This window comes from Amblyraja radiata, chromosome 24, assembly GCF_010909765.2.
Source record: "Amblyraja radiata isolate CabotCenter1 chromosome 24, sAmbRad1.1.pri, whole genome shotgun sequence".
NCBI lineage: Eukaryota > Metazoa > Chordata > Chondrichthyes > Rajiformes > Rajidae > Amblyraja > Amblyraja radiata.
In genome coordinates, this window is record NC_045979.1 from 31,498,926 (window position 1) to 31,515,850 (window position 16,925).

Here is a 16,925-nt window from a genome sequence, read left to right on the forward strand (position 1 = left end):
GAGCGATTGTCCTTACTTTCTTTTTCTTTCTTTTCTAGGGTCTACTTTCTTACTTTACTTCCTTCTCTAACTTCTTTTCTAAGGGGCTTTCTTTTCCCAACACTCTCTTGCACTTCACAACTCTTGCGCACCTTCTTTACTTTCCTTACTTCTATCTTTTTCTTAAAGCTTTAAAAAAAAAAAAAATGAAGCGGTACAAAAAATGTATTAAGATATATGTGTTGTGTGTTATTGTAATTTACCGTACTTCTAATAAAAAAAATGAATAAATAAATAAATAAATAAAAAACACTATCCTACACACACTGGGGACAATTTACATTTATTACAAGCCAATTAATCTACACGCTTGTATGGCTTTGGAGTGCGGGAGGAAAGCAAAAATCTCGGAGAGAACCCATGCAGGTCACGGGGAGAACGTGCAAACTCCGTACAGACGGCACCCATTGTCAGGATCGAACCCGGGTCTCTGTCGCTGTGAGGCAGTAGCTCTACCTCTGCGCCACTGTGCAGTTCACCATTGTGAATTTTTCAGAAAGAACTGCAGATGCTGGAAAAATCAACGGTAGACAAAAAATGCCGGAGAAACTCAGCGGGTGAGGCAGCATCTATGGAGAGAAGGAATAGGTGACGTTTCGGGTCGAGACCCTTCTTCACTGGCATGGAATCCCTTCCCTTATTTTTAAGGGTCTCGACCCAAAATGCCACCTATTCCTTCTCTCCATAGATGCTGCCTCACCCGCTGAGTTTCTCCAGCATTTTTTGTCTACCTATCATTGTGAATCTGATTACTTAAGATTCCAAGACCAATTAGTATGTATCCAAGTCTGTTTAACACAACAGTCCCCAACACAATGCATTTAAGCTTCTCACTAAATAATTAAAAGTGCGACTTACACTTCCCGTGGAGCTGGTTTATGTTGAGCAGTGTTCCATGCAGTATATCATGCAGCTTGCAGTCTCTTGCCTTGTTGCTTTATAAAGCTGAGCCTTGCCAGAGAGCCTGGGGGATACGTCTGTGTGAGACAGGAAACCGAATATTAACTGTGAACTTCTATAAGAAATGGCAGCACGACAAATATTCCACCCTCTTAGATAGAGAGAGAGAGTGAGAGAGATAGTCACACAGGATGAAAACAGGCCCTTCAGCCAATCTTGCCCATGCCAACCAACATGCCCCATATTTTTTAAATATTTCAAAATATACTTTATTCGAGAAATAAATATGTCCAATACATGATCCTTACAAGACTCCATCCGACATTCTCGGAGGTTATACGTACATTCAAAACTGTTTACACAAATTACACAAATTTATCCCCCCGCCCTTGCCACTCATGTGGCCCACTGGCATGGAATCCCTTCCCTTTAGGTGACATCTTGACCCGAAACGTCACCTATTCCTTCGCTCCATAGAGGCTGCCTCACCCGCTGAGTTTCTCCAGCATTTTTGTCTACCTTTTCGATTTTTCCAGCATCTGCAGTTCTTTCTTTAATAAAATGCTAGTAGGTTTAAAAAAAAATATTGATGCTGCAAGCAAAAAGATCGATTAATGGGATGAGAAGTAGCTTACAAAAATGTCTCGCCTTCCATCAAATTAGTTTGAAACCAAATTGCCGAAAAACAAGAGGAGACCTAACACCATCTGGTGACTTGCTTCAGCTACATACTTGAGGGGGAAGCTAATATGAATTGGCACCAGTCTACAACGCAGATCCTACAAAACTTAACACATGATTTGGATCAGAACAGAGTTGCAACTTCTGCATCCTCTTGCTCCTCAGAAAAAAAAAAATTCTCTAATTTCAAGTTACCCCTGCAAACCTCGCCCGCCCTCCCTTCCCGCCCAATCCTAGACGTCCTGCTAGTTTATAAATTCGTAAGTTCTAGGAGCAGAATAAGGCCATTTAGCCCTTCACTCGACTCCATCATTCTACTCCAGACTTCTCCCCATAACCCCCGGCACCCGTAGTACTAATCAAGAATCTGTCTTTCTCCACCTTTTAAAAAACATCCACCGACTTGGCCTCCACAGCCGTCTGTGGCAATGAATTCCACAGATTCGCCACCACAGTTCCACTGCTTGCATCCCCCGTATCGCTTTGTTATCGCCTCTTCCCCAGCCAACAACGTTTCGGCCCGAAACTTTGCCTATTTCCTTCGCTCCATAGATGCTGCTGCACCCGTTGGGTTTCTCCAGCATTTTTGTGTACCTTCGATTTTCCAGCATCTGCAGTTCCTTCTTAGACAAATTTTCCAACTTTAACCAACTTTCTTCTCCTTTCTGTCCAGATCAGAACCAGTTATTTCTGTTTGAAATCATTTTGACCGACTTTTTAGCAGGCTAGGACTTCGCTGTTTAGCCGTCCAGTTGGGTATGGCTGCCCTGCCTGCAGCTGTCCGTCCTGTCACTTCTTTTTTTTATTTATAGTACGTTAAAACGTGTTGTTTGGAGGTCTATTCTTTTTATGTGTGGGGGGGAGGGGGTGGGGGAAGGGGGAAACTGTATTTCGCAGTACCAGCAGCATCTCAACCCGTCCTCGCGGCCTATCATCGGGGTCTGGAGCGGCGTTTCCTGACGGGACCGGCCAGAACCTCGGCTTCGGCGGCGGCGCAGCGCTGGAGCGCTATACGCGGAGCGGAACGGGCGATGCCTTGCCCGGGTCGCTGCGCTGGAGCTCCGGAATGCTGAGACCGCCGATTGAACATCGCGGAGCTGCGGGACTGTGCAGCGGCCAGCCGCGGGCGGCGGCGCTGACTTTAACATCGGGAGTCTGGGATCTTTCGCTGAGATCGCCAGTGGTGGAGCTCCGTCCAGCGCGGCCTGTCGGCTTTGGAAGCTGCGGTCTAAGGAAGTGGCCGTTCCAGGTGTCCCAAGCCGCTGAGAGGGTTCACCCGACGCTGGAGCACCATCACCCGGCAACAAGGGCCTGAAACATCGGGCCCCGTAGCGGCGACTGCGGAGACCTCAATAGGCCCGACTATGGGTGGACAAGGGGATGGGGACTGGACTTTGTGCCTTCCCTCACAGGGGAAAATGTGTTATTCCCCCACAATGAGGGGGGATAACTCAGCGGGTGAGGCAGCGTCTCTGGAGAGAAGGAATGGGTGACGTTTCGGGTCGAGACCCTTCTTCAGACTGATGGGAACAGCGTTCTGCACAAGGTAAAGCCAGCAAAGTCCGATCATGGATCATCATCTTCCTGCACAAGCAACCCACAGAGTGCATGCACCGCCAATTTGATTTCTCCCAATCTGCAGGACTGTGCATTTTTCTGTATTAAATTGTAGCTGTCATTGTTCTGCCCACTTGCATATTTTGTCTTGTTCATTCTGTAATTTCTGACAAGCCGCCCCTGGTTCCAGTGACTATGTGCTAAGAGCGTAACTGTAGAGTTTGACTTGCGATTCTGGCCGGCAAGTCATAAGCCTTGTTGAGAGATAGTACCGCCACATATTACGATGATTTTGGCTCAACATTTAAAAGTTTACTTTACACCACCTGCAACCAACCTGAAACCCTTGCAGAAATAAATCAGTGAGAGACTCCCTTTCCATTGACTCGCAGTCTGAAGAAGGTGTCTCGACCCGAAACGCCACCTCTGCCTTTTCTCCAGAAATGCTGCCTGACTCGCTGAGTTACTCCAGCTTTTTGTGTCTATCTTCAGTGAAAGACCAGTTGGAACAAAAAAAAAACAGGCCTACAGGTCCCTCAGTATCATATCTGTACCTTGTTAACCTGCAAGGCACAACGGCACGGAGGTAGAGTTGCTGCCTCGCCGCGCCAGGGACCCGGGTTCCATCCTGACTACGGGCGCTGTCTGTACGAAGTTTGTACCTTCTCCCCGTGACCAGCGTGGATTTTCTCCAGAATCTCCGGTTTCCTCCCACACTCCAAAGACGCACAGGTTTGTAGGTTAATTGGCTTGGTATAATTGTAAATTGTCCCCAGTGTGTGTAGGGTAGTGGTAGTGTATGGGGATCGCTGGGTCAGCATGCCCTCGGTGGGCCCAAGGGCCTGTTTCCGCGCTGTATCTCTAAAACTAAAAACTAAATGTTTCAGCTCATTTCAGTCTCACCCATTTACTTACATTTTTCTCAAATAAATAGTTTTTTTTAAACCAGGAGATTACAGAGACTTATTTTTGATGAGAGTGCATCGTGATACATCCACTTAGGAGGCCAGAGGGGGGAAAGAAGATCGGAGCCAAGATTTTCTGTTGACGTATTGAAGAACTGTGCTACTTCCAGGATAAAATTATCCAAATGTATTCCAGCTGCTGGATAGTTTTTTCACTTTAAAAAAACTATCTTCGACTCTTCACTGAATTCATAGCCTCGTAGCACGATATATGAGCTTTTTGATAACTTCTAAGAGCCATCGTGTGCGGATAATGCTCTAGCAACAGGTCGTGCAGGATGCAACAAGATGCGTCTTGATCTAAGATGCGTTACTTAAATATTGAGACCCAAAGCACAAATTGTCAACATCAATTTCAGAGGGTGGTGAATCTGTGGACTTAATTGTGGGAGAGTCTCGGACCAGAGGTCGTAGCCTCAGAATTAAATGACGTTCCTTTAGGAAGGAGATGAGGAAGAATTTCTTTAGTCAGAGGGTGGTGAATCTGTGGAATTCATTGCCTCAGAAAGCCGTGGAGGCCAATGGATATTTTTAAGGCAGAGATAGACAGATTTGTGATTAGTACGGGTTTCAGGGGTTATGGGGAGAAGGCAGGAGAATGGGATTAGGAGGCAGAGATCAGCCATGATTGAATGGCGGAGTGGACTCGATGGGCCGAATGGCCTAATTCTACTCCTATAACATGAACTTATAAATTTCCTCTCCTTATAAAACATTCCTTCACAGGCTCACAAACTCATGAGGCCACTGTTTAGTTTAGAGACACAGTACTGAACCAGGCTCCTTAGCCCATCGAATCATTGCCAACCATCGATCACTGTTCGCACTAGTCCTACACTTTGTGCGTTGTGAGCAAAAACAAATAACTCCACTGTAGCTTGGTCCGTGTGACAATAAAACAGCATTAACTGATTGACGAAGGGTCCGAACCTGAAACGTCACCTATCCGTGTTCTCTGGAGATGCTGCCTGACTCGCTGAGTTACTCCAGCTTTTTGTGTCTATCTTCAGTGAAAGACCAGTTGGAACAAAAAAAAAAACAGGCCTACAGGTCCCTCAGTATCATATCTGTACCTTGTTAACCTGCAAGGCACAACGGCACGGAGGTAGAGTTGCTGCCTCGCCGCGCCAGGGACCCGGGTTCCATCCTGACTACGGGCGCTGTCTGTACGAAGTTTGTACGTTCTCCCCGTGACCAGCGTGGATTTTCTCCAGAATCTCCGGTTTCCTCCCACACTCCAAAGACGCACAGGTTTGTAGGTTAATTGGCTTGGTATAATTGTAAATTGTCCCCAGTGTGTGTAGGGTAGTGGTGGTGTATGGGGATCGCTGGGTCAGCATGCCCTCGGTGGGCCCAAGGGCCTGTTTCCGCGCTGTATCTCTAAAACTAAAAACTAAATGTTTCAGCTCATTTCAGTCTCACCCATTTACTTACATTTTTCTCAAATAAATAGTTTTTTTTAAACCAGGAGATTACAGAGACTTATTTTTGATGAGAGTGCATCGTGATACATCCACTTAGGAGGCCAGAGGGGGGGAAAGAAGATCGGAGCCAAGATTTTCTGTTGACGTATTGAAGAACTGTGCTACTTCCAGGATAAAATTATCCAAATGTATTCCAGCTGCTGGATAGTTTTTTCACTTTAAAAAAACTATCTTCGACTCTTCACTGAATTCATAGCTTCGTAGCACGATATATGAGCTTTTTGATAACTTCTAAGAGCCATCGTGTGCGGATAATGCTCTAGCAACAGGTCGTGCAGGATGCAACAAGATGCGTCTGGATCTAAGATGCGTTACTTAAATATTGAGACCCAAAGCACAAATTGTCAACATCAATTTCAGAGGGTGGTGAATCTGTGGACTTAATTGTGGGAGAGTCTCGGACCAGAGGTCGTAGCCTCAGAATTAAATGACGTTCCTTTAGGAAGGAGATGAGGAAGAATTTCTTTAGTCAGAGGGTGGTGAATCTGTGGAATTCATTGCCTCAGAAAGCCGTGGAGGCCAATGGATATTTTTAAGGCAGAGATAGACAGATTTGTGATTAGTACGGGTTTCAGGGGTTATGGGGAGAAGGCAGGAGAATGGGATTAGGAGGCAGAGATCAGCTATGATTGAATGGTGGAGTGGACTCGATGGGCCGAATGGCCTAATTCTACTCCTATAACATGAACTTATAAATTTCCTCTCCTTATAAAACATTCCTTCACAGGCTCACAAACTCATGAGGCCATTGTTTAGTTTAGAGACACAGTACTGAACCAGGCTCCTTAGCCCATCGAATCATTGCCAACCATCGATCACTGTTCGCACTAGTCCTGCACTTTGTGTGTTCTGAGAAAAAACAAATAATTCCACTGTAGCTTGGTCCGTGTGACAATAAAACAGCATTAACTGATTGAAGAAGGGTCCGAACCTGACACGTCACCTATCCATGTTCTCTGGAGATGCTGCCTGACCCGTTGAGTTACTCCACCAATTTGCGTAAACCTGCACCTGCTGCAGTCCCTTGTTTATACCGATGTTATCCCACTTTCTCATCTGCTCCCTAAACATGAGGGCCGATTTCACAGAGGCCAATTAACCTACAAACCCGCACGTCTTTGGGATGTGGGAGGAAACCGGAGCAGCGGCAGGAAACCTGCGCGGTCGCGGTGAGAACGTGCAAACTCCACACAGGCAGCAACCGTGGCTCAGGGTCGAACCTCGTGCTCTGGCGCTGTGAGGCAGCAACCCAGCCAGCTGCGCCGCCCATAGTTCCTGGAATCCCAACCAAACAATAGCCAGTTTATGTGTAGCTGGGCTGCGTCCCACGCAAACACTTTGCGAGGCTCCCTTCCAGCAGTGGGACTAAAGAGATATCTCGGCTGTTTCACGGCATTTGGTTCATTCATTTCATTCCCAAATAAATTCTGAATAATGCTTACCCTACAGAATAAACTGTGGGTAACCCTTACACCAGAGGCAGCGACTATGCAGATAGCCCTTATCCTGGAGTTAAAGGGTGATAGCCCACATGCTGCTGAATAAATATTGGGTAACCCTTGATTCGTAAGTAAATCTATAGTTAAGTGTTATGTTGCTGCAACAGTGCAGACCTTTAGATTAGTTTATTTTATTTTATTTTAGTTTAGAGATAGAGTTGAAACAGGCCCTTCGGCCCACCGAGTCCTCGCCCGACCACGCGGCCTCAGGCAAAACAACGTACAAACTCATCATTTACACCTGACTTCACCAGCTTCCTCCTAGGTTCATGTTACAGCAGCAGAATTGGGCCATTCGGCCCATCAAGTCTACTCCGACATTCAACCAGCCTTCTCCCGATAATCCCCGACACCCGTACAAATCATCCTCCTGTTCTGCAGAAGCAAGGAACTGCAGATGCTGGTTTACAAAAGAAGACACGGCTTGCAGGAGTAAAGCCCCTGTCCCACATTCCCGAGCTGTTCACAAATTCTCCCGAGTGTTCCCCTTGATTCAAACTCGGAGAATGTTCATAACAGGGTCCGTAGGAGTCTGTAGATATATCGTGGCGGCTCGTTATGTCAGCCATAGGTACTCGGGGCATTAAATGTTGCAATTTTTCTCCTCCCGACTATCTTTTTATTCATGGACATTTTTTATTGGGCTGGTAAAAACGTCCCGACTTACCTGATGCCCCGAGTACCTATGGCTGACATAACGAGCCGCTACGATATATCTACAGGCTCCTACGGACCTGTTACGAACATTCTCCGAGTTTGAATCAAGGGGAAAACTCGGGAGAATTCGTGAGCAGCTCGGGAAAGTGGGACAGGCCCTTTACTCAAAGTGTCAGGCAGCATCTCAGGAGAACATGGATAGGTGATGTTCAAGATCGGAATCCTACCTCTGGCTACAATCTTCAGAGTTGTTTGAAGAAGGGTCCCGGCCCAATAGCTAAGAGTCATCTATGGTCTTTTTCTTTCCAGTTGGCCATGGGTGGATGGGAAAACACACTAACTGTTGAGTAGTTAATTAGCTTAGTTTCCTTTTAGTTTTAGTTTAGATTTAATTTAGTTTATTGTCACGTGTACTGAGATACAATAGACAATAGACTATTGTCTAGGTGCAGGAGAATGCCATTCGGCCCTTTGAGCCAGCACCGCTATTCACTGTGACGTGGCTGATCATCCACAATCAGTACGTACGTTCCTGCCTTCTCCCCATATCCCTTGACTCCGCTATCTTTTAGAGCTCTATCTAACTCTCTCTTGAAAGCATCCAGAGAACCGGCCTCTGAGGCAGAGAATTCCACAGATTCACAACTCTCTGCGTGAAAAAGTATTTCCTCATCTCCATTCTAAACAAGACTACCTTCCAGGACGCCGAGCCCCAGAGCAGCATCGCTCCTGCTGAGGGTAGAGGGACCAGCAGAGAGAGCATCCCTTGTAACCAAGGTCCGGAGGGCAAGGCGCACCGCCACTCCACCTGGGGCCCGTAGGGGGAGCTGTCAGCGACCGAAGGACTGGTGACGGGATCTAGGGAGTGGGCAGGGCCGAAGATGTCCTAGTTGGGTTGCTCCTAGGCCTGGCCAAGCTGGCCATCCGCGTGTCACGGCGCCAGGCGGAGGAGGGCTTTGCCCGAGCCAGATGCTCGCCCCTTTTCCGTGGTTACGTCCGCGCCCGGGTGGTGTTAGCGAATAGTATATTTGTAAGGATTGTAACTTAGTTGTTTGGAGATTTAAGGGCCTGTTCCACTTGGGCGTTATTTGCGTGTCATTTACGCGACATAATCTACGCGTCACGATGCACGACGTGACATCATTTACGCGTCACGCATACGTCGTGATGCGTACGTGACGTGCGCATGGTGTATATTACGCGCACATGGTGCGTGGTGAGACGCGGTGGCGTTGGCAGTGGCACGTGGTCACGGGCAGCGCGCCAGGATTTTGGGAGTCACAAAATCTTCTCGCGCCACCTGCATGACGTGCAAATGACACCCAAGTGTGACAGGCCCTTTAGAGTCTGAATAATTTGGTGATTTTATACTATGGTGGTGGGTGTGTCATCACGGTTTTGCTTTGTATCGTGATCATAATTAAATAAATAATTTTCGATGCTGACCACCTTCAGCTGGACCTGGCAAACCTACCGTGGCTTAACCCACTATTTCCTCTCTGGCATGCAACATGGATGTAGTGTTGACGGCACACTCATGCCAGCAAAAGACGCCCACTAGAAAGCTTTGAACACAACTTGGACAACAATGGTGCCAAGTGACATTCCGATGAGCGCTCCGTCTGACAATGGCCCTTTGTTCGGAGTCCGAACCAGAACAACATGTTCTCATTGTTTGGATGCCCAGTGACCAAACAAAATGCCTGTCTTTGACATTTGTTTGGATAGGGATTTGGGAAATAAAATACAGCTTTCATTTTGGTTCAACACAAGCCAGCTTTATTTTGCTTCTACTCTGCACCATTACCCCTTTTTCAATTAGTTACAGAGTCTTACAGCATGGAAACAGGCCCTTCGGCCCATCTTGCCCACACCGGCCAACAATGTCCCAGCTACACTAGCCCTACCTGCCTGCGTTTGACCCATATCCCTCCAAACTTGTCCTATCCATATATCTGTCTCAATGTTTCTTACATGTTGCGATGGTCCCTGCCTCAAATACCCGCTCTGGCAGCTCGTTCCATAAATTAGATTTCAAAATGTGGCGAGTAAGCGGGTAGAGTTGCTGCCTCACAGTGTCACAGAGACCTGGCTTTGTTCTGACCTCGGGTGCTGTCTGTGTGGAGTTTGCACTTTCTTCCTGTGACCGGGTGTGTTTCTTCCGGGGGGCTCCCGTTTCAATGGTTCAAATGCAGGAAAGAACTGCAGATGCTGGTTTAAATCGAAGGAAGACACAAAATGCTGGAGTAACTCAATGAGGGGGGATAACTCAGCGGGTGAGGCAGCGTCTCTGGAGAGAAGGAATGGGTGACGTTTCGGGTCGAGACCCTTCTTCAGACTGATGTCAGGGAAGGGGGCGGGACAAAGACAGAATGTAGTCGGAGACAGTAAGACTGGAGGGAGAACTGGGAAGGGGGGGGGGATGGAGAGAGATGGAAAGCAAGGACTATCTGAAGTTGGAGAAGTCAATGTTCATACCACTGGGGGTGTAAACTACCCAAGCGAAATATGAGGTGCTGTTCCTCCAATTTGCGCTGGGCCTCACTCTGACAATGGAGGAGGCCCAGGACCGAAAGATCAGATTGGGAATGGGAGGAGGAGTTGAAGTGCTGGGCACCGGGAGATCAGTTAGGTTAAGACGGACTGAGCGGAGGTGTTCAGCTAAACGATCGCTGAGCCTGCACTTGGTCTCGCGCATATATATGTGTGCGTGTCTGTCTGAGTATGTGTATATATATATATATATACACACACACACTGGACTTTTTTTCTTGCTTGGTATATTGTTAACAGAGTACTATGTTTACATACTATGTTGTGCTGCTGCAGGTAGGAGTTTCATTGTTCTATCTGGGACCTCTGACAATAAAACATTCTTGACTCGTGCCTCTACCCATTGTGCCACCACCGCGCCTCTCGTCTTGGGCGACGGAGACTGTGAGAAATTCTGAGACTGTCGAATTATCATTCATCCATCAAAAGACAACAATAATACGTTGTAAGAGGCTCAAATCCCTGCTTGCATCCTGCAGGATTGGTTATGCAAATCTGATAGTGGCGGTCCCTGGAGAAAGCCTATTCCTGTCTCTGCTGCGGCTTCCGCCCCTCTCCCTGAATGTCCTGTGAAACGAGCTGCTTGACAGATTAATGATTAAGCCTCGGCAATACCCCATAGCCATACGTGAATTTAACAATGCAAAATAAGAAATAACACTCACATTCAGCTGCTATTGTTATTTATCTGTAATTTTTTTTATATGTATATATTTTTACCTTTTCTTATATATTTAAAATTGCTCTTGTGAATCGCACCGTGGGATTGACTTTTAAATTTCGTTGTACCATGTGCAATGACAATAAAGAGATTCATTCATTCATTCATTCATTCATTCATTCATTCAATCAGCACGCCTTGCCACCTTTTACTCCCCCCCCCCTCCCCACCCCTCGCTCTCTCCCCTTCTTATCTGGACCACGACTTGTCCAGGCATTGTCCATTGTCAGAGTGAGGCCAAACGCAAATTGGAGGAACAGCACCTCATATTTCCCTCGGGCAGCTTACACACCAGCGGTATCAACATTGATTTCTCTAATTCCAAGTAACCCTTGCATCCCCTCCCTCCCCCACCCAAGTCATACCAGCTTCAAACTCGTCTTGTTGAGCCTCGTTGTCTGCCACTTGTTTTCACCCAGCCCGCAGCTAACCATGGCCCGTTTCCATTATCATTGTTACTTCTTTTGCATATCTTTCGTTCATTTGTTCTCCACGTCTCTCTACACCAACGTCAACATCTCTCGTCTCCCTCTCTCCCCCCTGACTCCCAGTCTGAAGAAGGGTCTCGACCCGAAACGTCACCTGTTCCTTTTCTCCGGAGAAAATCGATCGCTGCGAGATCGCCGAGTTGCTCCGGCTTTTTGTGTCTATCTTCAGGCATTAATGGTGCTTCCCCTCTCTCATTCAGCAACGTTTTCATGCAATAATTAACAGCGGCGCTGTATTTTGCTGATCCGTGTAGCACATGATGCCCCTGGGACAGGGGAGAGTTGCTGAGAGTCGCACTCCCGCCATTAATCATGTCCTTCCCGACTCCAAAAGACTTCCCCCTGACTCTTTCATCATTATGTCGACCAGGTCATTAAAAATGACAAAGAGAAGGAAGTTGTCCATAACCATTTCAGACACAGAGGGACTGACACTAATTGTTATCAGTATTATTGTTTGAGAACTCAATTAGTCCATAAACACCCTTTGGTTTTATCAGGATTATTAACCCTGTTGCAATCACCGCACGCTCCTCGCATGAAGCCGGGCGGCACGGTGGCGCAGCGGTAGAGTTGCTGCCTTACAGCGCCAGAGACCCGGGTTCGATCCTGGCTACGGGCGCTGTCTGTATGGAGTTTGTACGTTCTCCTCATGACCTGCGTGGGTTTCCTCCAGGTGCTCCGGTTTCCTCCCACACTTCAAAGACGTACAGGTTTGTCGGCTGATTGGCGCCGGTAAAATTGTAAATTGTCCCTAGTGCGTGTAGGATAGTGTGAGTGTGCGGTGATTGTTGGTCGGCGCGGACTCGTGGGCTGAAAGGGCCTATTTCCGTGCTATATCTCTAAACTAAACTAAACTACGACCTTTCGACAACATCTATCAACAATACCGCAAAATAAAACAACTAAAATTTAGTTTAATTGAATTTAGTTTAGAGATACAGCAAGGAAACAGGCACTTTGGCACACTGAATCCACACTGATTATTGATCACCAGTACACCAGTTCTATACTACCCCACTTTTGTATCCTACACACTAAGGGGGATTTACAGAAGCCATTTCTCAAGAGATGCTGCCTGACCCGCTGATTTACTCCAGCATTTTGAGTCTATCACCCGTACACTCGTTCTATCCTAGAAGCTAGGGCCAATTTTACAGAAGACAATTTACCTGCAAGCCTGCACGTCTTTGAGATTTGGGATGAAACCGGAGTACCCGGAGAAAACCCACGTGGTCACAGGGAGAACGTTTGGTTGTCGCCGCGTGTTGACGTTGGTGAATTCCATTGGCGACTACCTACGTCAACCGACGACCGGTACCGGCGACTGAATTGTCTTCAATTGCCGTCGACAGGGTTGTTGCTTGTCGTAGCTTGTCGCGGGTGGACATAGGTTGACTTTGTTGTCGCAGGTCGTCGCCTGTGTGGTCGTAGGTTGTTGTAGGTGTGGTCATAGGTGGACATCCCAATGGGTTGCCGGTTGCCGTAGCTCGACATCGACTGGGTGGTAGGTTATTGTAGCTTGTTGTCGACATTGTCGTAGGGGGGGGTCCAGTCGCCGCTTTTTCGGTGACCTACTACGACTGTGAGAGTCGCCGAAAAAGTAGCCTAAGTGGGACAGCCCCTTCAGGCTGTCTTTGATCGGACTTTACTGGACTTTATCTTGCACTAAACGTTATTCCCTTCGTCATGCATTTGTCGCATGAAGGTAATCACGTATCATCTTTCTGCCGACTGGTTAGCACGCAACGAGAAAGCTTTTCGCTGTGACTTGGTACACGTGACAATATACTGAACTGAACTGGACTAAACACTCCCGGCTCTTGACATAAACCATTTGAATTTGCCACCGCTGTTTAAAAGAATATCCACATTTGATTTAAACCTCAATTCAGTTTTAAGTATTAATTATTCCGAATGGATGCATCTGAACCTCTCTACCAGCTAACAGCTAATCAATACATTTGGCATTGATGAAAAGCCTATCAGTCCCCCAAGGTTCCATTCCAATCAGTCAGCGATCCATGATTGGAATGGCGAATGTAAGTTAGTTGTTCACAGATGGTGGGGTTCAGGCAGAAACAGGAGAGAAAGTCATGTTCTCAGATTAAGCTTCGTGTAGCGATATAGTATTGTAACAGGCCCTTCGGCCCATCCAGCCCGTGCCGATCATGGATCATCTGTTTCTATGTTCAACTACTTTCAACGTACACTCTTGACATTCTAGATAGTCTTCTGACACACAGTGATAGAGGGGATGTGGAGAGGAGGTTTCCACTAGTGGGAGAGTCTAGGACCACAGGTCATAGCCTCAGAATGAAAGGACATTCATTTAAGATGGAGATGGGGAGGAATTTCTTTAGACAGTGGGTGGTGTATCTGTGGAATTCTATGCCATAGAAGGCTGTGGAGGCCAAGTCAATGGATATTTTTAAGGCAGAGATATAGATAGGTTTTTGATTAGTACGGGTGTCAGGGGTTACAGGGAGAGGGCAGGAAAGAAGGTTGAGTGGGAGAGATAGATCAGCCATGATTGAATTGCGGAGTAGACTTGATGGGCCGAACGGCCTAATTCCGCTCCTATAACTAATGAACACGAACCTAGATGGAGATTTCCATTCAAGCAATGAAATTCGGGATTTTCCCTCTCACGCACTTTCATGAACGGCCTAATTTATGAACTTAGGTATCGTCTTTCCGCTGACTGGATAGGACGCAACAAAAGCTTTTCATTATACCTCGGTACACGTGACAATAAACTAAACTGAAACTGAGAATATTAAGAAGAACACTTATATTTTGATCCACATTCAAAATTTAAAATTATTGCTGGACAAAATGCACCGTGAAGATTGAAGGTTTTTTTTTTAACATGTTGGTGAATTGCTGAGCTTGCATGATTGATTAAAAACATTCAGAGTCAGGTGAAAGTATTCTATTATCGGAGACGTGTAGAATGCTGAAGCCACAAAGTGACGTAACAGGCCTCTCCGATTCTATAAAGGAGGCGAGGGTGATTAAAGATATCAGGAGGAGAATCAAGCAAGTGAGCGAGAGAGTCAGCAAAGCGTTCAGTGATGGGTGAAGGACAAGGTGTGTGAGAGGGAAAATCCCGAATTTCATAGTTTGAATGGAAATCTTCATATGCTCATGTTCATGTGATAGGAGCAGAATTAGGCCATTCGGCCCATCAAGTCTACTCCGCCATTCAATCATGACTGATCTATCTCTCCCTCCTAACCCCATTCGCCTGCCTTCTCCCCCATAACCCCTGATACCCGTACTAATCAAGCACCTATCAATTTCTGTCTTAGTAATATCCATTGCCTTGGCCTCCACAGCCTTCTGTTTCAATCGTCATCATTCATCAGGAGCAAAATGTTCGATTAAGGGTCTAAACACCAAATAATGGCACATAATTACTCAATAGGGGCGGCACAGTGGCTAAGGGTGCTGTCTGTACGGAGTTTGCACGTTCTCTTCGTGACCTGCGTGGGATTTTTCCAGGAGCTCCGGGTTCCTCCCACACTCCAAAGACATACTGGTCTGTAGGCTAATGGGCTTGGTAAAATTCTAGACTGTTCCTCATGTGTGTCGGATAGCATTGGTGTGTGGGGATTGCTTGTCGGCATGGACTCGGTGGGCCGAAGGGCCTGTTTCCGCGCTGTATCTCTAAACTAAACTAAAATCAGTAATCTGCTGGTAGCTGTTTCCATCAATATCGCATTGAATATGGAACTGAGCCAATCAATAGCAGCTCATTCAAAACTGAATCTCACCAGAATCATTGCACTGTGCAAATCTCAGTCTTGTGTCAATCGATGACCTATTCACAACCTGCTCCCAGCCCGATCAATATCCAAGTGATGGGGCTTTGCTAGGTGGACACAAAATGCTGGAGCAACTCAGCGGGTGACGCAGCATCTCTGGAGAGGAATAGACAACGTTTCAGGTCGAGACCCTTCTTCAGACTGATGTCAGGGGAGGGGGTGGGACAAGGTTAGAATAGAAACATAGAAAATAGGTGCAGGAGTAGGCCATTTGGCCCTTCGAGCCTGCACCGCCATTCAATATGATCATGGCTGATCATCCAACTCAGTATCCTGTACCTGCCTTCTCTCCATACCCCCTGATCCCTTTAGCAACAATCTAACTCCCTCTTAAATATAGCTAATGAACTGGCCTCAACTACCTTCTGTGGCAGAGAATTCCACATATTCACCACTCTCTGTGTAAAAAATGATTTTCTCATCTCGGTCCTAAAAGATTTCCCCCTTATCCTTAAACAGTGACCTCTTGTTCTGGACTTCCCCATCATCGGGAACAATCTTCCTGCATCTAGCCTGTCCAACTCCTTAAGAATTTTGTAAGTTTCTATAAGATCCCCCCTCAATCTTCTAAATTCTAGCGAGTACAAGCCGTAGGTGGAGACAGTAAGACTAGTGGGAGAACTGGGAAGGGGGTGGGGGATGGAGAGAGAAAGCAAGGGCTATCTGAAGTTAGAGAAGTCAATGTTCAAACTGCTGGGGTGTAAGCTACCCAAGCGAAATATGAGGTGCTGTTCCTTCAATTTGTGCTGGGCCTCACTCTGACAATGGAAGAGGCCCAGGACAGAAAGGTCAGATTGGGAATGGGAGGGGGAGTTGAAGTGCTGGGCCACCGGGAGATCAGGTAGGTTAAGTCGGACAGTCCGAGGGGAAGGTGACAAGGAGGCATACAATCAGCAGTAATATCAGTCTGAAGAAGCATCGCAACCCGAAACGTCGCCTATTCCTTCGCTCCATAGACGCTGCCTCACCCGCTGAGTTTCTCCAGCTTTATTGTCTACCTTCGAACTTTCCAGCATCTGCAGTTCCTCCTTAAACAATCAGTAATATTAATCTGGAGGACCGTGAAGCTAGTCGGAAAACTAGGTTGTGGGAGGGATGGAGAGAGAGGCTTACTTGAAGTTAGAGATTTCACTATTCATACCACTGGGTTGTAAGCTGCCCATTTATTGAGCTATTCAATGATTGGCAACTGTATACCTTGTGTATTGTCCGCAAAAACAAAGAATCTCAGTGTGGCAAGTGCACGTGACAATATAGTATCATCATCACCATCAGAGAATCATTCACATTCTCACACGGTGGGATGGCACAGTGGTGCAGCTGATAGACCTGCTGCCTCACAGCGCCAGCGTCCCGGTTTCGATCCTGACCTCGGGTGCTGTCTGTGTGGAGTTTGCACCTACTCCCTGTGAGCACTTGGGTTTTGTGAGGACCTGCGGGTTTTGTGAGATAATTGGCCTCTGTCAGTTGCTCCTTGTGTGTAAGGAGTGGGATAACTAGTGTGATATCAGCATCTAACATACAGTACATATTATCCTTCAATAAATCTGC

General features: G+C 46.8%; 1 protein-coding gene across 14 annotated transcripts in view; it reads right to left on the reverse strand.

Moving 5' to 3' along the window:
- The window catches only part of nfasc (neurofascin), a 185,420-nt gene that overhangs the window by 111,002 nt on the left and 57,493 nt on the right, over positions 1 to 16,925 (reverse strand). For all 14 annotated transcript variants that reach the window (XM_033042827.1, XM_033042834.1, XM_033042832.1 and 11 more), the window contains one exon: positions 898 to 1,016. The gene's annotated coding sequence lies outside the window, so the exon portion shown is untranslated. The remainder of the gene's footprint in view (positions 1 to 897; positions 1,017 to 16,925) is intronic.